Genomic DNA, 27507 nt, shown 5'->3' on the forward strand with positions numbered 1-27507 from the left:
ACCCGTAACTATCACTTGTTGCGCATGAATTGGAAGATGAGGACATGTAAACATGGTTTAAATTGTGGTATCCGGCCTTGGCATTGAATATGTTCGTCCCCCGGTTATTACTTATGTAATCTAAGTAAAAGGTTATCCTGTACTGTTATGGCAAACTGAATGAAGACGGATAATTGCTCTTCCCTGTGCCCTAGGTAGTATGTCAAAGCTGTAAAACTGCCTACCACGCTCATCTCACCTTAGTGACAGGCCATGTGACTCACTTTACGTCAATGGCAAGGCACCTATAGCAGTTTGTCAGGTCAGGATCATCCATCAAACGTCTGACATTTACATGACAAATGCTTAAATCAAACATGCCCATCAATTTGATAAGAACACGTCACAGAACTTCTGCAAAGACCTTGTCAGACTGAGGGAGAATGGTAAAGTCTTAAAAAATGAAAGATTTCGTTTCTCGATATTTTAGAGTTTGAAGCAATCGGTTGATTTGGATGGGCTATGTGATCGAAGTAGTCTATTAGCTGTGCTTTTTTACGAGTGTGCTAAGAATAGGCCTGTGTACATTTAGTGAACTGAAATGTTTCCATTGTCATTCATGCATTTAACAAGATGATACAAGATTGGTGTATGATAGCCTACCATGTATTTATGAGAATTATGTTGCCCAATGTGCATAAGTAAAGCAGCTCATGTGAATTATTTTATTAACTCGGCGTGTTTTACTGGCTGAGAGCTAATTTTAGAGAGGAGTCTTGAATGCAATGATCAATCTTCTGCTCCTCTAAACGCTTGACAGCTGGTTCTTCAATTTGTTCGAGAGGGAACAAAGAAACTGCTAAATCATTGTGCCTTTTAGACCTTTAACCATTTATTATTGCATACAATTTTCACCAGACTATACTTCATGTGGCCTATTTCATTTGACATATTTGAACATATTTTTCATCTATTTTACTCTAACTAGACACATTAAGCCGATTTATAGGTAGGGCCTGCTCTTTTTTAAAAACAATATGTGTTTTAAAAAACAAGTGCTGTAGAAAGTCTGAACAACAAATGAATTTCTATTCAACAATACGACAATTCTTCGTCAGCATATAGCCTACATGCACTTGATAGGGTATATAAAAGGATATCACAATTAAATTACATTTTGAAGAACATTGATTGATTCATCGGTCCCTCGAGTATAAGAGTCATGTCTGTAAACACTAAGCCCTGCAGCTCAGTTGGTAGAGCATGGCGCTTGCAACGCCAGGGTTGTGGGTTCGTTTCCCAGTATGAAAAATGTATGCACGCACTAAAACTGTAAGTCGCTCTGGATAAGAGCGTCTACTAAATAACTAAAATGTAAATGTAATAAAAAATGTCAGTCTTACAGAATAAAAAAATCGCATAAATTAATAAATAGCCTATAAATAACACAAAATAACATTGTAATACATATGTTTCTAATATTCCAATGCATGCCTGCTCCAATTATATAAGTATCCCATGTCAAGTCTAGTACAAAAACATAAGTTAGAAACGTTTTTGCTTGATATTGATTTACATTTGAACTACATTTGATGTTTTACATTAACCGGTGTTTTCACATAATTCGATAAGAAACTAGTAAAATAGTATAAATAGAGAACTGTCCAACAGGATCAATAACCTACAGGTGCTGCATGCATTTCGATATTGCGAGTAATCGGCCTTTGCGCAAAAAAAATAGTTTAATTGCACAACCTGAAGTTTGGATTCCATCAACTAATGATCTGATTATGGTAAATTGACATATTGATTCCATGTGCTATAAATGAGTCAGTTTAAGAGCATGCTTGATTCTTTCTTGAGAATAATTATGCCCCAACAGGTATGGTGTTTGGATCACAGTGTATGTTTAGGATGTTGTTGACTTGATGTCATCTGTGCAGTATTATTACACACGTTATTTATCCCATATGCAGTGAATGGCAAGTTCAGGTCAACATAAACAGGGCCATCTTGAGCATTATGAATAAAATACTATAATTGTCCTGCATACTGCATGGAGCATATTCTGATGTTGTGTTGCCATATTTCTGTTGGGCTTTCATTGAGTTTGGATAGACTGATGCACTGACATAATCTTTTTGTTGAAGCTTTGAACTCTTAAATTGAACTAAATGTAATCTACTTAATCCACAAAAGAATTATTTATCATGAGAGGGCCATAAACAATAACTAGTAATGCTGCATACTCCAAGAAAGGTTCAAATCTCACCTTTCTGGTAAAAATAGTTATAAATTGCTGAGGTGTAGTCACTTTTGAGGACAAGGTCAAGTACACAGTACAACTATGATAAAAATGTGAAAACATGAAATATTAAACAGTATTTCCTATTCAACAAAACTGTATAAGGCTTCACATATGTTTTCTAAATATAGTAAAATCAATTTATAAAACTACTAACCATAAGATTTCACCTTCCTTATAACTGTAGAATACATATTTGTATATTTAGAGTTAGAGAAAATGTGCATATTTTCTAAAGGTCTCTCTTTATCATAACGTCTGCTGCCCCCATTGCTGTGAACGTCTCAAATAGCTCTAGCTTAGTTTACTGAACTCCTTAGGAACGCCTTTCATCTCATATTCATCTTGTCCATCCATGACAAACAGAAAGTGGTTTTGTTTAAAATCGATTAATTATTTTAGATTACTGGCTATAACTCGATCTCTGAATGTGCTACAGCAACGACACCACTCTCTCCTTCTGCCTTACGATGTACGGATTCCAGGCATGTTGTTAGTGGCTGTGACATATGGTTCAGCCCGGAGTTGATGAACAGTCGGAAGAGCAAATGAAATGGTAGGAGGGACATCCCAGCTTCAAGTGGTGTCAGATTTCACATCCTGCTTCATACAGGCAGAATATACATACTCCTGTGTCCGTGAGAAACAGGGCTACAGCTCAATGCAAGCCATTTCGATCTATGGTGTCCCCATATCGATTTATAAGCAGAAATGTCAGTTGGAACCGGTACCAGAACCAAGCAGGTCCCCTAAACAGGGGACTTTACATCAAAGAGCTTTTAAAAGTGCAATATGCAGATATCGCTCTGCCCTTTCAAGGTTGCTAAACTTCTAATAGTTCCCCAAATTTCAGTTTATGTGACAAAACAAGCAATGCATAGTGTAGAGAATCATTGTACCATCTAAACCACTGTGAAATATAGAGTCAATAATCCAAAATATTGTATTTTCAGCTGGTGTACAAAACCTAAAGTAAAAAAATGCAAAAACGAAACTTAAGAACGGGAAGCATAGAAATAGTGCAAATAGAACATATCTACCGCTTCTTAGACTTGCTGTCATGAGAATGACAGATCTATAGCTCATATTTCTATGTGAATTTGGTCGGTCACCCAAAAAGTTACATATTGCACCTTTAAAGATGGCGGGGAAACAGCGTCATAATCATCATCATCACCCATTGCATTAATATAACCAAGGCTGGTAAGAGTTTCTGGGCTACCTGATGAAGAGCACAGTCCCTTAAACCTTTCATCTTTCTTGTACTTCATTCTCCGATTTTGAAACCAAATCTTGATCTGCCTTTCCTTTAAATTGAGTTGGTTAGGCATCTCCACGCGCCTGGGATGGCACAGGTAACAATTGCTCCACCAACTGGCCACTTATGTACGTAGTGCACACCCTTTTTAGGCTGCAGTTGATGGGCTTTCCTCTTTAGAAGAGAGTTCTGCCGAGATAAAATTAAATGTAACATAATGAATAAATTGAATCTTATCAACATTATATTACATTACATTATATCAACATTTAAGCTTCTGTCGAAACTGGAAATAGGCTACAATTAGCCAACGGCCATTGGTCATAATCACATAATATTAGCATTTATCAAGCTTAAAAATTAAATATTTGTAAATGGGATTTCACCTACTGTCCAACTGTTTGGCTATGCATTTTAATACACACCATATACTTTTACGGGTTTGTCTCGGTTGTTCTTTTTACAGATCTGCCTTGTCGAATTTGAGTTAGGGTCACGCTCTTTTGGGTGCTGTGGGTGCTGTGATTTGTTGTTGCCATTTGACTGCGATGAGCAATTCAACTCCAAGTTGCTCTGGCTCTCCAGGTGGACCAAGGGTTGGTGGGCTGGTGCGTCATGATTGTATCTAAACCCATTGACACCTTGGTATGGGGAATCTCCAAATATATACAGAACAAAAATATAAACACAACATGCAACAATTGTAAAGATTTTACTGAGTTACAGTTCATATGAGGAAATACGTTCATTAGGCTCTAATCTATGGATTACACATGCCTGGGAATACAGATATGCATCTGTTGACTCAGATACCTTAAAAAAAATCTAGTCACGTTTGTTTTGTGCATTCAAATTACCATCAATAGGGCCTCCCGAGTGGCGCAGTGATCTAAGGCTGTATTACAACCAGACGTGATCGGGAGTCTCATAGGGCGGCGCACAATTGGCCCAGCGTCATCTGGGTTAGGGGAGGGTTTGGCCGGGGGGGGGGCTTTACTTGGCTCATCGCGCTCTAGCAACTCCTGACCTCGGTTGTCAGGTGAGCGGTGTTTCCTCCGACACACTGGTGCGGCTGGCTTCCGGGTTAAGCAGACGGGTGTTAAGAAGCGCGGTTTGGCGGGTCATGTTTCAGAGGACGCATGACTCGACCTTCGCCTCCCGAGCCTGTTGCAGCGATGAGAAAATATCGAAATTGGGGAGAAAAAGAGGGTAAAATACAAAAATGTAATAAATATCTAAATTGCCATCAATAAAATGCAATTGTGTTCGTTGTCCGTAGCTTATCCCTGCCCATACCATAACCCCACAGCCACCATGGGGCACTCTGTTCACAACGTTGACATCAGCAAACACATGGTCTGCGGTTGTGAGGCTGGTTGGATGTACTGCCAAACTCTCTAAAACAACATTGGAGGCGGCTTATGATAGAGAAATGAACATTACATTATCTGGCAACAGCCCTTGTGGACATTCCTGCAGTCAGCATGCCAATTGCACTCTCCCTCAAAACTTGAGACATCCATGGCTTGTTGTGTGACAAAACTGCACATTTTAGAGTGGCCTTTTATTGTTCCCAGCACAAGGTGCACCTTTGTAATGATCATGCTGTTTAATCAGCTTCTTGATATGCCTCACCTGTCAGGTGGATTGATTATCTTGTCAAAGGATAAATGCTCACTAACAGGGATGTAAACAAATTTGTGCACAACATTTGAGAGAAATAAGCATTTTGTGCGTATGGAACATTTCTGGGATCTTTTATTTCAGCTCATGAAACATGGGACCAACACTTTACATGTTGCGTTTATATTTTTGTTCAGTGTAGTAGTAATGGTGCCGTGGTAGGTATATTTTTCTGCATTGCCAAGAAAGGCCTCACCAGCTACCGGGGCCCTTTTGAACTTCTGAAGGAACATTTGCACCCAGAAGTCACGTGACAGTTTTCTTCCAATTACCTCTTGGTTGCTGTCCTGAAAGGTTATGAAAAAACACAGAATAAGGGAGGTGACAGCATGAATCCATCTTATGAACTCAATAGCATCATGACGTGAATAGGACCCTTTCAACCTACTTACAGAGGCAATGTCAGACTAACCTATACAACCTATATACTCTAGTCCTACTCAAATATCTACTGTTCCATTTTTAACCTTAAGAAATTCATTGTTTTTAAAAACAAGTCAACAGTTTTTAACCCAGTTTATCGTATTCAGCATACTTTTGCAGACACTGTCAATGGGTTTTAAAAAATAAATAATGCAGGCAACAATGCAATTTGAATGCCATAAAGGCAATACATTATTTTGTTATTTTCAAGAATTTAATGCTAGAATGCTTGAGGCCTGTAGAATCTAATTTGCCTGAAATTATGCTATTTTAGAAAAAAAGAAATATCCCTAAATGTTAAATGAATAGACAAATGAATAAAACTAATTAAAGACACATAAATATAGCTCTTACATATTAATACCATTTTTACAACATTAACTATCTATAGAGATTTATCCAACAAAACTCTACAAAAAAACAAAAAAAGTCTGTCAATAGTCTCGATCATAAAGTCCCATGTAGGGAAAAACATAAACAAAACCCTAACTTGCCACTGGCAGACAAGCCGTTTCTTTATTCAATATCAGATACAGTGCCTTCAGAAAGTATTCACACCCCTTGACTTTTTCCACATTTTGTTGTGTTACAAAGTGGGATTAAAAGGGATTTAATCTTTTTTTTTTGTCAACGATCTACACAAAATACTCTGTACTGTCAAAGTGGAAGACAAAAAAAAGAAAAAGAAAACACTAATATATCTTGATTAGATAAGTATTCATCCCCCTGAGTCAATACATGTTAGAATCACCTTTGACAGCGATTACAGCTGTGAGTCTTTCCATGAGTCTTTCTTTCACTAAGGACCTAACATGGTCCACACACACCCGCACAGTCGTGAAGAAGGCACGGCAGCGCCTCTTCCCCCTCAGGAGGCTGAAAAGATTTAGCATGGGCCCTCAGATCCTCAAAAAAGTATACAGCTGCACCATCGAGAGCATCTTGACTGGCTGCATCACCGCTTAGTATGGCAAATGCACCGCCATTGACCACAAAGCGCTAATGTGGCTGGTGCGGACAAACCAGTACATCACTGGGGCCGAGCTCCCTGCCATCCAGGACCTTTATATCCAAAAATTGCCAAAGACTCCAGCCACCCAAGCCATAGACTGTTCACTCTGCTACCGTCTGGCAAATGGTACCGGAGCATTGGCTCTCGGAACAACAGGCTCCAAGACAGCTTCTACCCCCAAGTCATAAGACTGCTAAATAGCCAGACTGCTAAATACTCTATATTGCACTGACCCCTCACTAGATTATATGTACAAACTATATATACACTCACACACACCACCTTGATACTCCCACACAAAACCCACACACATTCACATACGCACACACACAGACCGACACAACACAAACAAACATACACATATTTACACATCATTTGCTGCTGCAGCTCTGTTCTTTATTTTACTCTTATTATTATCTATCCTGATGCCTAGTCACTTTACCCTGCCTTCATATACATTCAATGTCGTCTTGGTAAGCAACTCCAGTGTATATTTAATTAGCCTTGTGTTTTAAGTTATTGTCCTGGTGAAAGGTGAATTTGTCTGCCAGTGTCTGTTGGAAAGCAGACTGAACCAGGTTTTTCTCTAGGATTTTGCCTGTGCTTAGCTCTATTCCGTTTGTTTTTATCCTAAAAATCTCCCTTGTCCTTGCCGATGACAAGCATACACATGACATGATGCAGCCACCACCATGCTTGAAAATATGAAGAGTGGTACTCAGTGATGTGTTGGATTTGCCCCAAACATAACGCTTTGTATTCAGGACATAAAGTTCATTTCTTTGCCAATTTTTTTGCAGTTTTACTTTAGTTCCTTATTGCAAACAGGCTGCATGTTTTGGAATATTTGTATTCTGTACAGGCTTCCTTCATTTCACTCTGTTTTTTGGGTTAGTATTGTGGAGTAACTACAATGTCGTTGATCCATTCTCAGTTTTCTCCATTAAACACCATTGGCCTCATGGTGAAATCCCTGAGCGGTTTCCTTCCTCTCCAGCAACTGAGTTAGGAAGGACCCCTGTATCTTTGTAGTGACTGTGTATTGATACACCATCCAAAGTATAATTAATAACTTCACCATGCTCAAAGGGATATTCAATGTCTGCTTTTTTTTTAAACCCATCTACCATTAGGTGCCCTTCTTTGCAAGACATTGGAACACCTCCCTGTTCTTTGTGGTTGAATCTGTGTTTGAAATTCACTGCTCGACTGAGGGACCTTGCAGATAACTGTATGTGTGGGGTACAGAGATGAGGTAGTCATTCAAAAATCATGTTAAACACTATAATTGCACACAGAGTGAGTCCATGCAACTTATTATGTGAATTGTTAAGCACATTTTTACTCCTGAACTTATTTAGGCTTGCCACTGTAGTGGTTTATTTGTTGAAATTGTGATGTTGAGGTTGTGCCTTGTGGTTATTTTTATTCTTCTTGTTTTAATTGTAATGTAAATTGTTCTTCCTGTTGTGAGAAAATGTGTTGGGAACCAACACCATTAGGAATGAGACCCTGTCTCAATTGGGCTACTGTGAATAAATAAAAGTTTATAAAAATAAATACAATATTAAAAAAATAAACTTAATGGTAGCCTATATGTTGTAAATGTCTAATAACGTTTCTTTACATTTCCATTGAAATCTTCAACATGAAGAAAATCAAGGTCTCTAAATTCATGATAACGACTATGCTATAACGAGTAGGCTGTTATAAGCAAACAAAAGAGGTAAAACAGAAAATTAGACACAGTTATTTTGAAGCGAAAATAAATGTTGAATGGTATGGAGGCATACAGCTTTATGAACTCTGCTTGAACCGCGCGCGAGTGATATTGTCATAAATCACAAAGAAAATAACCCACCATTTACATGCATTTTTCAGCCCTCGGCTTACCTTATTTTAGCGTAGTTTAGCCATAACGTAGATCGCGCGACTACTGACTAAATATGATTAATTTCACATCCATTGCCTCTAGAATCAATAACGAGAGCTCTCTCCTTTCAAAAACATAGAGGAGAATTATAATCCAGTCCAATGATTGGTTATAAACTCATCAGCGGAAGGCGCCCACTATGGGAGAAGTTGAAGGAGAACATGGGTAGCTTTTAGCCTACGCAGCTGACTAGACAGTGAAGAAGAATTATGGCCACATCGCCTATTGGAAAACACTTTTCACTGATCACCAGGACCTCATTCCGTAAATAAGAATCAAATCAAATCAAATGTTATTGGTAGCATATACATATTTAGCAGATGTTATTGCGGGTGTGAATGCTTATGTTCCTAGTTCCAACAGTGCAGTAATATCTAACAATGCAAAACAATACATGCAAATCTAAAAAGAAAAATAATGGAATTAAGAAACAAATCAATATTAGGATGAGCAATGTCAGAGTACGGAATATAAATATATACAGTATGTATTATGGTTTATTTGCCTTACATAAATTAATTTAGGATATAATTGCTGCTGTAAATATGGCTGCTTAATGGATTATGATTAGTTGTTTGAACATTAGTAAATCCATTTGATTGTTTATTGTACTTAATCCCCCCTGTTACCAATTGGAATCGCATGAGAAGGGCAGCAGGAGGCCTTGCCATTTTTAATAATCATTTGGCATATAACAATCTAATCTAAGCCGATGTATCCCCTAAACTATCTCACAGTTTATATATATACAGTTCCAGTCAAAAGTTTGGACACACCTACTCATTCAAGGGTTTTTCTTTATTTGTACATTGTAGAATAATATTCAAGACATCAAAACTATGAAATAACACATATGGAATCATGTTGTAACCAAAACAGTGTTAAAAGAAATCAAAATATATTTTACATTTGAGATTCTTCAAAGGAGCCAGCTGTCACGATCGCTTAAGGAGGAGGACCAAGGCGCAGCGTTGCGGGTGAACATATTTATATTTATTAACAAGATCACACGATCAAAACAATGAACGAAACGTGAAGTCCTTCGATACACAAACCAAAAGGAACAAGAAACCACAACACAAAGTGAAAAGACCGATAGTTAAATATGGCTCCCAATCAGAGACAACCAGCTGACACTCGTTGTCTCTGATTGGGAGTCACTCAGGCCAACCTAGATATATAAAACATAGACTTACACACCCTGGCTCAACATAACATAGTCCCCAGAGCCAGGGCGTGACAGTACCCCCCCCCCAAAGGCGCGGACTCCGGCCGCGCCAAACAACCACAACAGGGGAGGGACCGGGTGGGCACTCCGCCTCGGCGGCGGATCCGGCTCCGGACATGACCCAGGCACGGGTTGTGCTGGACTGACGACGCACACCCCTGGCTTGATGCGTGGAGGAGGAACGGGCCGGACCGGGCTGACGAAGCGCACCCCTGACTTGGTGCGGGGAGCAGGACTGAGCCGGACCGGGCTGACGACGCGCACCACTGACCTGGTGCGGGGAGCTTGGATGGGCCGGACTGGGCTGGCGACGCGCACCACAGACTTGGTGCGGAGAGCAGGAACGGGCCGGACAGGGCTGACGAAACGCACCATAGACTTGGTGCGGAGAGCAGGCACGGGCCGGACAGGGCTGGCGACGCGCACCACTGACCTGGTGCGGGGAGCTTGGATGGGCCGGACTGGGCTGGCGACGCGCACCACAGACCTGGTGCGGAGAGCAGGAACGGGCCGGACAGGGCTGACGAAACGCACCATAGACTTGGTGCGGAGAGCAGGCACGGGCCTGACAGGGCTGACGACGCACACCACTGGCTTGGTGCGGGAAGCTTGGATGGGCCGGACTGGGCTGGCGACGCGCACCACAGACTTGGTGCGGAGAGCAGGAACGGGCCGTGCCGGACTGACGACGCACACCACTGGCTTGGTGTGGGAAGCAGGAGCGGGCCGAGCCGGGCCGTCGAAGCGCACCCCTGACCTGGTGCGGGGAACAGGCACGGGCCGTGCCGGACTGACGACGCACACCACAGACTTGGTGCGGAGAGCAGGAACGGGCCGGGCCGGGCTGGCGACGCGCACCACAGGTTTGGTGCGGGGAGCAGGAACGAGCCGGACAGGGCTGACGAGACGCACCACAGACTTGGTGCGGGGAGAAGGAACAGGCCGGGCCGGGCTGGCGACGCGCACCACAGACTCGATGCGGGAAGCAGGAACAGGCCGGGCCGGACTGACGACACGCACCACAGGCTCGATGCGAGGAACAGGAACAGGCCGGACCGTACTGGGGACACACACCACTGGCCCTACGCAGGGATCAGGAACGGGCCGGACCGGACTGGTAACACACCCCAGTACCTCTCGCCGTGCCTCCACACTTTCCCTCTCCTCTGTGACCAGTGGCCCCCTTAACCTGGCGGCCTCCCTCTTCACACCCGCTGGACCGCTCCATCGCGGCCTCCTGCTGCCCCGTCGTCCACGTCGTGAGCCCCCCCTAAAAATTTTCTGGGGTTCTCTCCTCCCCGTGGACCAGGCCTCCCTAGCTCTCGCCAGACTCTCGATCCATTGCTTCATAGACCAGCCTCTCTCCTCTTCACTTAGCGTGGCCCAGCCGAAACTCCTACTCCCCTGATCCAAGGTCCTTCCTCTCTCCTCTTCACGCTGCTTGGTCTGGTTTAGGTGGGATTTTCTGTCACGATCGTCTAATGGGGGAGGACCAAGGCGCAGCGTTGCGGGTGAACATATTTATATTTATTAACAAGATCACACGATCAAAACAATGAACGAAACGTGAAGTCCTTCGATACACAAACCAAAAGGAACAAGAAACCACAACACAAAGTGAAAAGACCGATAGTTAAATATGGCTCCCAATCAGAGACAACCAGCTGACACTCGTTGTCTCTGATTGGGAGTCACTCAGGCCAACCTAGATATATAAAACATAGACTTACACACCCTGGCTCAACATAACATAGTCCCCAGAGCCAGGGCGTGACACCAGCCTTTGCCTTGATGACAGCTTTGCACACTCTTGGCATTCTCTCAACCTGCTTCATGAGGTAGTCACCTGCAATGCATTTCAATTAACAGGTGTGTCTTCTTAAAAGTTAATTTGTGGAATTCCTTTCCTTCTTAATGCGTTTGAGCCAATCAATTGTGTTGTGACAAGGTAGGGGTGGTATACAGAAGATAGCCCTATTTGGTAAAAGACCAAGTCCATATTATGGCAAGAACAGCTCAAATAAGCAAAGAGAAAATACACTCCATCATTACTTTAAGAAATGAAGGTCAGTCAAACCGGAACATTTCAAGAACTTTGAAAGTTTCTTCAAGTGCAGACGCAAAAACCATCAAGCTCTATGATGAAACTGGCTCTCATGAGGACCACCACAGGAAAGGAAGACCCAGAGTTACCTCTGCTGCAGAGGATAAGTTCATTAGAGTTACCAGCCTCAGAAATTGCAGCCCAAATAAATGCTTCACAGAGTTCAAGTAACAGACACATCTCAACATCAACTGTTCAGAGGAGACTGCGTGAATCAGGCCTTCATGGTCGAATTGCTGCAAAGAAACCACTACTAAAGGACACCAATAAGAAGAAGAGACTTGCTTGGGCCAAGAAACATGAGCAATGGACATTAGACCGGTGGAAATCTGTCCTTTGGTCTGATGAGTCCAAATGTGAGATTTTTGGTTCTAACCGCCGTGTCTTTGTGAGACGCAGAGTAGGTGACCGAATGATCTCTGCATGTGTGGTTCCCACCGTGAAGCATGGATGAGGAGGTGTGATGGTGCTTTGCTGGTGACGCTGTCTGTGATTTATTTAGAATTCAAGGCACACTTAACCAACATGGCTACCACAGCATTCTGCAGCGATACGCCATCCCATCTGGTTTGCGCTTAGTGGGACTATCATTTGGCTGTGTAAGGGCTATTTGACCAAGAAGGAGAGTGATGGAGTGCTGCATCAGATGACCTGGCCTCCACAGTCACCCGGTCTCAACCCAATTGAGATAGTTTGATATGAGTTGGACCGCAGAGTGAAGGAAAAGCAGCCAACAAGTGCTCAACATATGTGGAACTCCTTCAAGACTGTTGGAAAAGCATTCCTCATGAAGCTGGTTGAGAGAATGCCAAGAGTGTGCAAAGCTGTCATCAAGGTGGCTACTTTGAAGAATCTCAAATATAAAATATATTTAGATTTGTTTAACAATTTTTTGGTTACTACATGATTCCATGTGTTATTTCATAGTTTTGATGTCTTCCCTATTATTCTACAATGTAGAAAATAGTAAAAATAAAGAAAAACCCTGGAAAGAGTAGGTGTGTCCAAACCTTTGACTGGTACTGTATATGGCATCAATTAGAATTTATCAAATTGTAACCAACCAACCATTTTCTGATAGAGAAATAAAACGGCCCCATTCGACGTTTCAGGAGAGGCCTAAGATGTGGGCATTGTTCAGGATATCATGTAGGCTATTACTTATTTCTTTAAATATATGTTTTATTTATTTTGCCATGCAGTACATCTATAGGAGACCAGACCGTCTGCCAAAGAAATCTGAGAGTTCTTATCTTTGTTCTCGAAGGCAGCACAACAGTGCAAAGCACCCTGCAAATAATATAAAACACAAAGTTGTATTGCTCTGAAGCCAGTTCCTAAATCATATGTCAGATAGTCTGGTGAGCAACCATAGATGACCCCCACCATCCCTGTCACGTCATTCATGAAATACTTGAGGAAGAGTTTGCAGAGTAGATGTATTCGTCAGACCAATCCCTGTAGCCATTTGCAGCCGTCTGGTGTAAAATTCATCTTCTTAAAGTGTACATATCCTGAATGAAGAAGATCCTGCAAATGTATTATAAGTAGCCTATATGGACAATATTTTTGGGGGGTGGATATGATTGGTATTATATTAATGTAGCTTACTCTGTGACATAGCAGGAAATAATTCAAGGAACGTTACAGCCAGCATGAAGCATCATGTTGTTTGATTTTCTATATTGAAGTTTCAGTAGAGGAGAGATCCATGGGCTCGCTAACCTATCTATTTCTATTTAATTGATTTTGATGGTTTAGAATAGATGATGTAAACATTGCTTCCTACGCTGTCTTCCTCTCTTCAGACTTTAATCTTCAGATCCACAAGTGATAAGATTAATCGGTGCTCTTCATCGGCTTTCTCCAGCCTTCATCTGGGCTGATCAGTGACTGATATAAATACTTTATGCCTGGAGGTCTCGGGTTACATCAACTTGGCAATTACAGAGACTTAACATTTAAGTTTAAATCTTGAAATAAATCATTGTCAAATCTCGACACCACATATATTCATGCATCGTTCCTCCAGGTTAGGAGCTTTTTATGGAATAATATTTAAAGCTATTATTATAGTATTCTCATGACAGGGTATATGGCAAGAATCTGTCTTGAGATTTGAAGAATAAGCTATTATACCACACAATTGTAGCCTATTTGATCACTGCCTCACTGAAAGATTAGGCTATAGGCATGTATCATCATATATAGGCCTACATTTCTAATGTGGGAGATTGACAACAATTCAATAGAATTACGATATCAATTTGACAGCTAAATTCAACACATCCATTTGCATGGTCTGAACCGGTCACAGAGAAATACATCGGCTAAATTTCATTCGATTGGCAGTCCTGACGTATTTGATCAAATGACTGGTCAATGTCTAGGTTATTTTGTGTTATAGCCTAATTACTTTCACTTGTAGTTAAACATTAGCTATCCTGCCTGGGATATTACATATTTTCCCTAACGAATGAATCGAGGGGATTGAATATTTTTAAATAAAAGATGAACATGATAGATCAAAGCACCGCCACAGTCCTAATGGGTATCGATCCACTAACAACAATCCTATAGTGGTATGTTTAATCCTCACCTCCAGTAGACTAAATGTCAAAGCTGTACAGCCAAGATGCAGATGGTTCCCCAAAGAAACGGATGCAATTCGGGTCCATGGCCTTTTGAGCACGAATATTCTGGAATATAAACTTTATCTCTCCAAAACTGAATATGAGTCAGTGGTTGGTGTTTTGGCCTGCTATGTGCAAAATAGTTAACTTTTCAATATGGTTGCCTGCCAGGTTAGACAACAGCAGAATCCTGATTCAATCTCAAATTCACAGATCATGGAAATAAATGAAATTGAGATAGCACACTTACAAACTTTTTGGCAAATTTCTCATTGACATCATACATTATTCATGCAGGTGTTCGAGTTACTTGTGTGGCATTGGGACATGCCATATTATGCAAAGTCATAAATTGTCCAAATCAAAATCAAACAACTGAGTTTGGCACAGTTAAATTAGTGTGTTTTGATTTAATTCAAAACGTTTTTCCCATGCTGCAGAGGGCTATATCTATCCAATAATCAGTGGCAACCCGTCATTCAGGGCAGGTGGGGCAGAGCCTGTTTTGAGCCCAATCTGTTTAGCTAGAAAAAAATAATATACAGTATATATATTGTATTTTTTTGGTGGCTGTTTTGCATGTTATTTTGGCATTAATACGTGTCACGTATCAGTTTGCAAACAATGTAAAAATACATAAATTATTGAGTTAATAAAGACGCATACAAACATGGTCTCTTTTTTGCTTTCTTGAGTAAGGCAGCTCCAAAATGTAGGTGTTTCAGCCTAGCTCAGTGCTTTCTGTGGTGGTGGGGCAGCCAGCGGAAAATACGAAGCGTAGGGGCTGGTAATGTTCTCTAGTTGCGCTGTGATTGGCTCAGTGTTCTTTCACTTATGGGGACACTACCTCACCGCAAAATCTACGGGGAGAGCTCGAAAATCCAAGCCCCTTGGGTGCTGCCATACATTAGAAGTGCCCATCCAAGAAGGCTCAAGGTCATTGGCCACAGATAAAATGACGTAAAATCACGTTATATCTACAGTAGCTTTGATTGGACTGATCATATCAACATCATACTTTCAACATCTTAGCTAGCAAGCTAGCAGTCATCATCATGAATCAAGTCGACAATCTACTGGCAAATCCTTTTCAATCCTTGTCATATGAAGAGAAATTATGAAGGGAAATTATAGATCAAATGTATTGGTGCTCATCGGCCAATGGACATAAACATTACACAACAAGTTGGAAATCAACAATGAGTGCTTTGGAAAGAATCAGTGGCTAACTGCAAGCATTGCAACGCAATCACTGGCCTGCTATTCAGTGGAGTGGATGTGTGGTCCAAGTCTGGGTTTAAGGGTCTCTTTTCCATGATTAAAATGATAAATATTCAACATTGGCCATGCTGTCAATCCAGCATGACTTCTGCCACTTTCAAAACAACTGGAAACTCGGAACTGGGAAATCGCAGACTTCAGTGAGTTCAAGACAACTGGGAACTCTGAAAAAAACTAGCTCCAACTGGGAATGGTCATCAAACTCGAAATTCCAAGTCGTGAACTCGGGCCTCTTTCTAGAGCTCCGACCTGAAGATCATTAACGTCATGATTTGACCTTGTTTTTTTCAGAGTTCCCTGTTGTCTTGAAAGCACCATAAATCCAGAGAATGCCAGAATTTGATGACAAAGTTTGATGACAAAATTTGCCCAAGAAGGACCACCAGCGCCACCTTCCTGTTCAAGTGAGCACAACAAGGTGAGTCCAAAAATGTATTGTATGCTGCTGCATAAATGATGTAATATGCTGGGAGATATGTATACTGTAGCTAAGAAAGTAATTCTAAGTGTATGTTGTGTAGTAAGCTGTTAGTAGCCCATGTGCGTCACACTAATAATTTGGTCCCTTTTCCCCTCATAATTTAGCCTACTGTTCTGACTTGGTGGTGCACATGTAGCCTATAGCCTGTTTTAGAGAGATGTCATCATCGAATATTGTAACAGCTTTCATTGTCTGCTTATATGGCCCCTTTATTTATCATACGGTTCTGACTTGGTGTACAGGGAGAATACTGTAAGAACGGCCCATGTTATGAAATCTGTCGCTGTACATTTCAAAAGTGCTGAACAAATAGTTATATTGACTATGTCCGTCCTAGCTTGCTCATTGTCTTAATTGAAATTACGGATTGCCTCTTATCCGCATGTCATCCCCTTGTGCCATAGTTTGTACATCTCAATTGTCAGTAGAAACCACATTTGTTTAAGCAAGTCAGCCATATCAGCTATGTTTTTTTAAAAGGTGGTTAATGAGACTGAATTAACTGTTTTGCTGCCAGACAAGGCTCCACTGATAGCCAGGTGTAACAGTGGTAAGTTGTTGGGACTGCTGTTGGGACTCTGCTGTAGGGACAGCTTTATGTAGGCCCTAACAGTTTGTGGGCACTGTTTGTCACCGTTATAGTCCAATTCATGTATTGTTTAGTGTTCTTGTTGTTTCGTGGCATTGCTGGCATGCATCCCCATGTTTTTTGTTTTGTTTGCCCCACCAAGATTTACATGCTAACATCGCCACTGCCGCTAATACAGGACTACTTTTGTGAAAATATATTTAATTATATATCTTTTTTTATTCTGATTTTTCAGGGGGTGCTGCAGCATCCTCAGCACCCCCTACTTCCCGCGGCTATGGCCCAGTACCCTGCCCTGAACCTTAGTCACTGTCACTAGCCGGCTACCACCCGGTACTCTATCCGGCACCTTAGAGACTGCTGCCCTATGTAGGTGACATAGTAATGGAACACTGGTTAATTTAAATAATGTTTACATAGTGTTTTAACCACTTCATACAGTGGTATACATTGTGCAAGTTCTCCCACTTAAAAAGATGAGAGAGGCCTGTAATTTTCATCATAGGTACACGTCAACTATGACAGACAAATTGAGAAGAAAAAAAATCCAGAAAATCACATTGTAGGATTTTTTATGAATTTATTTGCAAACTATGGTGGAAAATAAGTATTTGGTCACCTACAAACAAGCAAGATTTCTGGCTCTCACAGACCTGTAACTTCTTCTTTAAGAGGCTCCTCTGTCCTCCACTCGTTACCTGTATTAATGGCACCTGTTTGAACTTGTTATCAGTATAAAAGACACCTGTCCACAACCTCAAACAGTCACACTCCAAACTCCACTATGGCCAAGACCAAAGAGCTATCAAAGGACACCAGAAACAAAATTGTATGCCTGCACCAGGCTGGGAAGACTGAATCTGCAATAGGTAAGCAGCTTGGTTTGAAGAAATCAACTGTGGGAGCAATTATTAGGAAATGGAAGACATACAAGACCACTGATAATCTCCCTTGATCTGGGGCTCCACGCAAGATCTCACCCCGTGGGGTCAAAATGATCACAAGAACGGTGAGCAAAAATCCCAGAACCACACGTGGGGAACTAGTGAATGACCTGCAGAGAGCTGGGACCAAAGTAACAAAGCCTACCATCAGTAACACACCACGCCGCCAGGGACTCAAATCCTGCAGTGCCAGACGTGTCCCCCTGCTTAAGCCAGTACATGTCCAGGTCCGTCTGAAGTTTGCTAGAGTGCATTTGGATGATCCAGAAGAGGATTGGGAGAATGTCATATGGTCAGATGAAACCAAAATATAACTTTTTGGTAAAAACTCAACTCGTCGTGTTTGGAGGACAAAAAATGCTGAGTTGCATCCAAAGAACACCATACCTACTGTGAAGCATGGGGGTGGAAACATCATGCTTTGGGGCTGTTTTTCTGCAAAGGGACCAGGACGACTGATCCGTGTAAAGGAAAGAATGAATGGGGCCATGTATCGTGAGATTTTGAGTGAAAACCTCCTTCCATCAGCAAGGGCATTGAAGATGAAACGTGGCTGGGTCTTTCAGCATGACAATGATCCCAAACACACCGCCCGGGCAACGAAGGAGTGGCTTCGTAAGAAGCATTTCAAGGTCCTGGAGTGGCCTAGCCAGTCTCCAGATCTCAACCCCATAGAAAATCTTTGGAGGGAGTTGAAAGTCCGTGTTGCCCAGCGACAGCCCCAAAACATCACTGCTCTAGAGGAGATCTGCATGGAGGAATGGGCCAAAATACCAGCAACAGTGTGTGAAAACCTTGTGAAGACTTACAGAAAACATTTGACCTGTGTCATTGCCAACAAAGGGTATATAACAAAGTATTGAGAAACTTTTGTTATTGACCAAATACTTATTTTCCACCATAATTTGCAAATAAATTCATTAAAAATCCTACAATGTGATTTTCTGGATTTTTTTCCTCATTTTGTCTGTCATAGTTGACGTGTACCTATGATGAAAATTACAGGCCTCTCTCATATTTTTAAGTGGGAGAACTTGCACAATTGGTGGCTGACTAAATACTTTTTTCCCCCACTGTATATATACAGGTAAAAGTCAGTAAATTAGAATATTTTGAAAAACTTGATTTATTTCAGTAATTGCATTCAAAAGGTGTAACTTGTACATTATATTTATTAATTGCACACAGACTGATGCATTCAAATGTTTATTTCATTTAATTTTGATGATTTGAAGTGGCAACAAATGAAAATCCAAAATTCCGTGTGTCACAAAATTAGAATATTGTGTAAGGGTTACATTTTGAAGACACCTGGTGCCACAAACTAATCAGCTGATTAACTCAAAACACCTGCAAAGGGCTTTAAATGGTCTCTCAGTCCAGTTCTGAAGCCTACACAAACATGGGGAAGACTTCAGATTTGACAGCTGTCCAAAAGGCGACCATCGACACATTGCACAAGGAGGGAAAGACACAAAAGGTTATTGCAGAAGAGGCTGGCTGTTCTCAGAGCTCTGTGTCCAAACACATTAATAGAGAGGCAAAGGGAAGGAAAAACTGTGGTCAGAAAAAAGTGTACAAGCGATAGGGATCACCGCGCCCTAGTCAAGATTGTGAAAAAAACCCATTCAAAAATGTGGGGGAGATTCACAAGGAGTGGACAGCTGCTGGAGTCAGGGCTTCAAGATCCACCACCAAGAGACGCTTGAAAGACATGGGTTTCAACTGCCGCATACCTCGTGTCAAGCCACTGTTGACCAAGAAACAGCGAAAAGCGTCTCACCTGGGCTAAGGAAAAAAAAGAGCTGGACTGCTGCTGAGTGGTCTAAAGTCATGTTTTCTGACGAAAGCAAATTTTGCATTTCCTTTGGAAATCGAGGTCCCAGAGTCTGGAGGAAGACAGGAGAGGCACAGGATCCACGTTGCCTGAAGTCTAGTGTAAAGTTTCCACCATCAGTGATGGTTTGGGGTGCCATGTCATCTGCTGGTGTCGGTCCACTCTGTTTCCTGAGATCCAGGGTCAACGCAGCCGTCTACCAGCAAGTTTTAGAGCACTTCATGCTTCCTGCTGCTGACCTGCTCTATGGAGATGGAGATTTCAGGTTCCAACAGGACTTGGCGCCTGCACACAGCGCAAAATCTACCCGTGCCTGGTTTTACGGACCATGGTATTTCTGTTCTAAATTGGCCAGCCAACTCCCTGACCTTAGCCCCATAGAAAATCTGTGGGGTATTGTGAAAAGGAAGATGCAGAATGCCAGACCCAACAACGCAGAAGAGTTGAAGGCCACTATCAGAGCAACCTGGGCTCTCATAACACCTGAGCAGTGCCAGAAACTCATCGACTCCATGCCACGCCGCATTAATGCAGTAATTGAGGCAAAAGGAGCTCCAACCAAGTATTGAGTATTGTACATGCTCATATTTTTCATTTTCATACTTTTCAGTTGGCCAACATTTCTAAAAATCCCTTTTTTGTATTAGCCTTAAGTAATATTCTAATTTTGTGACACACGGAATTTTGGATTTTCATTTGTTGCCACTTCAAATCATCAAAATTAAATGAAATAAACATTTGAATGCATCAGTCTGTGTGCAATGAATAAATATAATGTACAAGTTACACCTTTTGAATGCAATTACTGAAATAAATCAAGTTTTTCAAAATATTCTAATTTACTGACTTTTACCTGTATATACTGTATTCTAGTCAAGGCCTATCCTATTTAACTATTGCTGTACATATACTATTCTATCCTACATATTCTACAGATATACTACATATTCTATCCATATACTGTCCATAATGTCTATACATCTCATCATATTCATACACTACCACAATTATGTGGACACCTACTCATTGAACATCTCATTCCATAATCATGGCCATTAATATGGCGTTGGTCCCCCCCTTTGTTGCTACAACAGCCTCCACTCTTCTGGGAAGGCTTTCCACTAGATGTTGGAACATTGCTGCGGGGACTTGCTTCCATTCAGCCACAAGAGCATTAGTGAGGTCAGGCACTGATGTTGGGCGATTAGGCCTGGCTCGCAGTCGGCCTTCCAATTCATCCCAAAGGTGTTTGATGGGGTTGAGGTCAGGTCTCTGTGCAGGCCAGTCAAGTTCTTCTACACCAATCTCCACAAACCATTTCTGTATGGACCTCGCTTTGTGCATGGATCATTGTCATGCTGAAACAGGAAAGGGTTTTCCCCAAACTGTTGCCACAAAGTTGGAAGCACAGAATCGTCAAGAACCATGAAAAACAGCCTCAGACCATTATTCCTCCTCCACCAAACTTTACAGTTGTCACTATGCATTGGGGCACTTAGCATTCTCCTGGCATCCGCCAAACCCAGATTTGTCCGTCAGACTGCCAGATGGTGAAGCGTGATTCATCAGTCCAATGGCGGCGAGCTTTACACCACTCTAGTCGACGCTTAGCATTGCGCATGGTGATCTTAGGCTTGTGTGTGGCTGCTCGGCCATGGAAACCCATTTCATGAAGCTCCCGACGAACAGTTCTTGCGCTGGCATTGCTGACTTGTTGGAAAGGTGGCATCCTATGACGGTGCCACGTTAAAAGTCACTGAGCTCTTCAGTAAGGCCATTCTACTGACAATGTTTGTCTATGGAGATTGCATGGCTGTGTGCTCAATTTTATACACTTGTCAGCAACGGGTGTGGCTGAAATAGCCAAATCCACTAATTTGAAGGGGTGTCCACATACTTTTGTAAATATAGTGTAATTTAACACATCCTCTGAGTTTAGCCTGCAACTGCGAAAATCATTTCAGGAATGCATTAGAATATAGGCATATCAAGCCCAAATATTAATGCAACAGGCCTTGCAGGCCTCATGGCCAGCATGACGAAATTTAGGACAACATACTGTAAATATTTTAGCATTCAGCCCTGCACAAAAACGTGTGTGTGTGTGTAAAGTAGAAGTATGAAGAAGTACGTTCAATGTTTCACAATGGGTTTGGTATACCAATCATCTTTGATAACATTTAACATCATGAAAATGTACATGTTATCCAACTTCCTTAAACTTTTAATAACATGTAACAACAAGTTTGCACTAGCCAATCAATATCGTAGGTTATTGGAAAGCTTCCATTTAATAACGCTTTTTAGAATAGCCATAACACCCCATGGCTTACCCATCAGTTGCATTGAAAATACATAAGACGTGCATTTCGTTTTAACAATAGACCTATGTCTATTAAAAACTTGAGGTAATGAGCAACAGTGGCACTTACCGGTGCTCTCCAAAAACGTCCCTTATTATCCAAAAGTCAAAGCTCGTCGTGCGTAAAGGCTAGCACTCGGTATTTGCCAGCAGCTAGATTTGCGCATTAGTTGTCAAAGGAGATATGATTGATATGTCTGCGAAATGGATGCAGACTGAAGGTTCTCGTCAGTATCATGGGGCTCTCTCTAGACTGGGTTGGTAGGGCTACCTCCCAGTACAGTGTAAACGGCTCGCCCCCATGTCATTGCTGTTTATCCCCAATGTTTTTTTGTTTTTTTACCCCTTTTTCATGATATCCAATTGGTAGTTACAGTCTTGTCCCATCGCTACAACTCCCGTACGGACTCGAGAGAGGCGAAGGTCGAGAGCCATGCATCCTCCGAAACACGACCCCGCCAAGCCGCAAGGCTTCTTGACACACTGCTCTCTTAACCCGGAAGCCAGCCGCGCCATTGTGTCGGAGGAAACACCATACAGCTGGTGACCGAGGTCAGTGTGCATGCGCCTGGCCTGCCACAAGGAGTTGCTAGAGCGCGATGGGACAAGGACGTCCCGGCCGGCCAAACCCTCCCCTAACCCGGACGAATCTGGGCCAATTGTGCGCCGCCTCGTGGGTCTCCCGGTCGTGGCCGCCTGCGACACAGCCTGGGATTGAACACGTGCACATTCACACATGTAAATAGCGCCATACAGTGAGGGAAAAAAGTATTTGATCCCCTGCTGATTTTGTACGTTTGCCCACTGACAAAGACATGATCAGTCTATAATTTTAATGGTAGGTTTATTTGAACAGTGAGAGACAGAATAACAACAACAAAATCCAGAAAAACGAATGTCAAAAATGTTATAAATTGGGGGGAGGGGTCTCGGATGGTTGAGGGGCAGCTCTTGGAGAACTGTGGGGGGGATCTTGGAGGATCAGATGCACTCACACCTGCCTGCTGCTATTCCTGAGCAAGCTCTGCACTGGTGGTGCCCCGATCCCGCAGCTGAATCAACTTTAGGAGACGCTTGCTGGACTTTCTTGGGCACCCTGACACCTTCTTCACAACAATTGAACCTCTCTTCTTGAAATTCTTGATGATCCGAAAAATGGTTGATTTAGGTGCAATCTTACTAGCAGCAATATCCTTGCCTGTGAAGCCCTTTTTGTGCAAAGCAATGATGCAATGATGACGGCACGTGTTTCCTTGCAGGTAACCATGGTTAACAGAGGAAGAACAATGATTTCAAGCACCACCCTCCATTTAAAGCTCCCAGTCTGTTATTCTAACTCAATCAGCATGACAGAGTGATCTCCAGCCTTGTCCTCGTCAACACTCTCACCTGTGTTAACGAGAGAATCACTGACATGATGGCAGCTGGTCCTTTTGTGGCAGGGCTTTTTGGGATTAAGTTCATTTTCATGGCAAAGAGGGACTTTGCAATTAATTGCAATTCATCTGATCACTCTTCATGATCACTCTTCATGACATTATTATTCTGGAGTATATGCAAATTGCCATTATCAAAACTGAGGTAGCAGACTTTGTGAAAATTAGTATTTGTGTCATTCTCAAAACTTTTGACCACGACTGTAGATTGTATATTTTAATATTCAATCAAAATTAAAAAATTAAAAAATTATTTCAACATCTTGTGTGTGCAGGATGCAGTGGAATCACGTTTAATTGTTGAATTTCAAACATAAATTGATCTGCTATGGAATTACAGTGCCTAGTGATAGCCTACACACCCTTGCACATATTTCACATTTTGCTGCTTTAAAATTACAGTTCATATGAGGAAATCAGTCAATTGAAATAAATTCATTAGGCCCTACTCTATGGATTTCATGACTGGGCAGGGGCGCAGCCATGAATTCGTTTTTCCCCACAAAAGGACTTTATTACAGACATAAATACTCCTCAGTTTCATCAGCTGTCCGGGTGGCTGGTCTCAGACGATCCCGCAGGTGAAGAAGCTGGATGTGGAGGTCCTGGGCTGGCATGGTTACACGTGGTCTGCGGTTGTGAGGCCAGTTGGACGTACTGCCAAATTCTCTAAAACGACGTTGGAGGCGGCTTTTGGTAGAGAAATGAACATTCACTTCTCTGGCAACAGCTCTGGTGGACATTCCTGCAGTCAACATGCCAATTGCACGCTCCCTCAAAACTTGAGACATCTGTGTCATTGTGTTGTGTGACAAACTGCACATTTTAGAGTGGCCTTTTTTTGTCCCCAGCACAAGGTGCACCTGTGTAATGATCATGCTGTTTAATCAGCTTCTTGATATTCCACACCTGTAAGGTGGATGGATTATCTTGGCAAAGGAGAAATGCTCACTAACAGGGATGTAAACACATTTGTGCACAAAATTTGAGCGAAATAAGTTTTATGTGCGTATAGAACATTTCTGGAATCTTTTATTTCAGCTCATGAAACATGGGACCAACTTTTTACACATGGAACGTGGGATGCACCCGCATGGTTGGGGGAAGTTGCAGGCGGTAGGCCACTGGGTTGACTCGCCGGACCACTCTGAATGGCTGAGCTGTTTGTGCGCGTGCACACCGGGCAAGCCGCCACGAAGGCGTGCGTATCCCCCTCAGCTGATGGCCACCAGAACCTCCTATGCAGGAACTCCAACATCCTGGCGCCCCCCAGATGGCTGGTGAGGTCGGACGAGTGCGCCCACTGAAGCAGTTGCGAGCGCGCAGCCTTGGGTACGTACATCCTCCCCGATGGACCTCCGGCCGGATCGGACTCACGCCGTAGCGCTGCTCTGACCAGCCTATCGATTCCCCACAAGACTTGGGCAGCAATCAGGGTGTTGGGGACAATGGAGTCATTCCTCTCCACCAGGTCCACAGTATGAGATCGTGAACCGGAACCAGGTGAAGAACAATGCCCACCTGGCCTGGCGCGAGTTGAGCCTCTTGGCCCCCTGAATGTAGGCTAAGTTCTTATGGTCAGTCCATATGACAAATGGATGTGCGGCCCCCTCTAGCCAATGCCTCCACTCCCCCAGGGAGAGCTTGACCGCTAGCAGCTCACGGTTCCCCACGCCAAAATTCCGCTCCGCCGGGGACAGCCGACGGGAGAAAAACGTGCAGGGGTGAGTCTTACCATCCGTGAGGAACTGTTGGGACAGGATTGCTCCCACCGTAACGTCTGAAGCATCCACCTCCACAATGAACGGCAGGGACAGATCAGGATGCCCTAGGACTGGGGCCGATGTAAAGTGCTGCTTAAGCGCATCAAATGTCGCATGCTCATCTGGGTGAGGGCTGTCAGGGGAGCGGCTAGGGAGCTAAAATTGCGAATGAATCGCCTATAAAAATTAGCGAACCCTAAAAACCATTGTAGTTGCTTGAGGGAGGAGGGCTGGGTCCAATCCAGTACCGCGCTGACCTTGGCTGGGTACATCCGTAGGTCCCCCTGGGTGACGATGAACCCCAGGAAGGAGACTGTCTCTGTGTGGTACATGCACTTCTCCGCCTTGACGTAGAGCTGGTGACGGAGAAGGCGTTGGAGGACCTGCCGAACGTGCTGCTGGTGTTCACTCATGTCCTTTGAAATTATTAGGATGTTATCCAAATACACAAAGACGCTGTAGTCGAGGAGGTCCCGGAGCACGTCATTGACCAACGCCTGGAACACCGCAGGCACGTTGGCTAGACCGAACGGCGTGACTTGGTACTCGTAATGCCCACTGGGTGTGTTAAAAGCTGTCTTCTGCTCGTCCCCCTCATGAATCCTCACCAGGTTGTAGGCATTTCGTAAGTCCAGCTTGGTGAAGTCCCAGGAACCCTGCAACGACTCGAATGCCGTCGTCATCAGGGGGAGTGGGTAGCAGTTCTTAACCGTGATGTCGTTGGATGCCTGGTAATCAATGCACGGCCGCTGCCCACCGTCCTTTTTCCCCACGAAGAAGAAGCCCGCGCCCACGGGTGAGGTAGAGGGACGGATGTGACCCTCGGCGAGTGCCTCGTCGATATACTCCCTCATGGCCAGCCTCATGGCAACCGCCGCTAGGGCGGTAGGCGGTTCGGAGTGCGGGGCCTGGGAAGAGGTGAGGACTGGTAGGTGGTCTGGGACGGTGGTTTGGGCTGAAGAGTGGTCGGTGGAGACCGGAACAGGACGGAGGCGGAGCCTTGCTCCAGGATGAGCCGCCCCGCTGACCAGTCTATCCGGGGTTTGTGGGTGACCAGCCAGGGGTGCCCAAGGACGAGGGGACACTCCGGAGAGTCCACAATGAAAAACTGGATATCCTCCCATAGCCCCCCTGCCACCTGGACACGCACGGGGACAGTGTGCCGGGTGATGAAGCCCGACCCCAACGTCCGGTTGTCCAGGCCCATGACCGGAACTGGCTCGGAGAGGGAGAGTAACGGAACGCTCCACCCTTGGGCCAGCCCCGCTTCCATCAGGTTTCCCGTGGCCCCCAAATCCACCAGTGCATGTGCCCGACGCGCAGTGCGGGCCCACTGAACCCTGACGGGGAGAAAAGTCTGGGAGTCTCTGTGGTTGGGGTTTCGGTTTCCGGCTTGCTAGCGCCCTTCCGATATTAGCGAGCCCTCACGTTTCCCGGCTTCTCCGGGCATGAGTCGCAGTTGTATCCTGTTTGGCCACAGTACAGGAGACGTCGCTGGAACAGACGTCTCTGCTTCTCCATCCTGGACAAGCGCGCCTTGCGTCATCCCTCTCTCGTGTGCCCTCTCACGACGCCGATTGTCTACCCGCACTGAGAGGTCAACAAGGCAGTCCAGTTTCTCAGGCAGCTCCTTGAAGGAGAGTTCGTCCTTCATCCCCTCCGATAGCCCCTGCGCGTAAAGGACGACCAGGGCGGCCTCCTCCCATCCTGCTTCTCGAGCCTGGGTCCGGAACTCCACGGAGTAGTCTGCTACTGAACGGTCACCTTGCCGACAGGCCGTGAGCCGCCTCCCGGCCTTGTGCCCCGACACCACCCGAGAGGTGTCAAACACCTTGCGTAGCTCCCGGGTGAATTTGTAGGAGTCGGAGCACGCCGGAGTTTGTCTCTCCCACTCCGCGGCAGCCCAGGAAAGGGCCCGACCTGTCAACAGAGTGATAATGTAGGCCACCCGGCCCTGCTCTGTCTGGAAGGAGGAGGGTTGTAGGCTGAATACCAGGGAACACTGGGTGAGGAATTCCCTTCAGCCCTCTGGACGTCTGTCGTACCTCTCCGGAGGTGGTAGGCGGGGTTCGCGCGATGCCGCAGGCGAGACTGGAGACGCCGCTGCCGCAGCTTCCACTCCGCCTGCTGCCAGGGCTGGTCGGGTGTCCACCCGGCTCAGCACGGCGATAGTCAGCTGTCGGAGATTGTCAGCTGTCGGAGATTCTCGGTGATCTGCTCCAGGCTGCGGTCGTGCTGGTTCAGCATAGCTCCATG

The 27507-nt window shown here is 43.9% G+C and overlaps 1 pseudogene; it reads right to left on the reverse strand.

The window, feature by feature from the left end:
• Positions 1–1798: 1798 nt before the first annotated feature.
• LOC123482393 lies at positions 1799–26905 on the reverse strand (annotated as a pseudogene).
• Between the last annotated feature and the right edge of the window lie 602 nt (positions 26906–27507).

The sequence above is a fragment of the Coregonus clupeaformis genome, chromosome 31 (genome assembly GCF_020615455.1).
Source record: "Coregonus clupeaformis isolate EN_2021a chromosome 31, ASM2061545v1, whole genome shotgun sequence".
Lineage (NCBI taxonomy): Eukaryota > Metazoa > Chordata > Actinopteri > Salmoniformes > Salmonidae > Coregonus > Coregonus clupeaformis.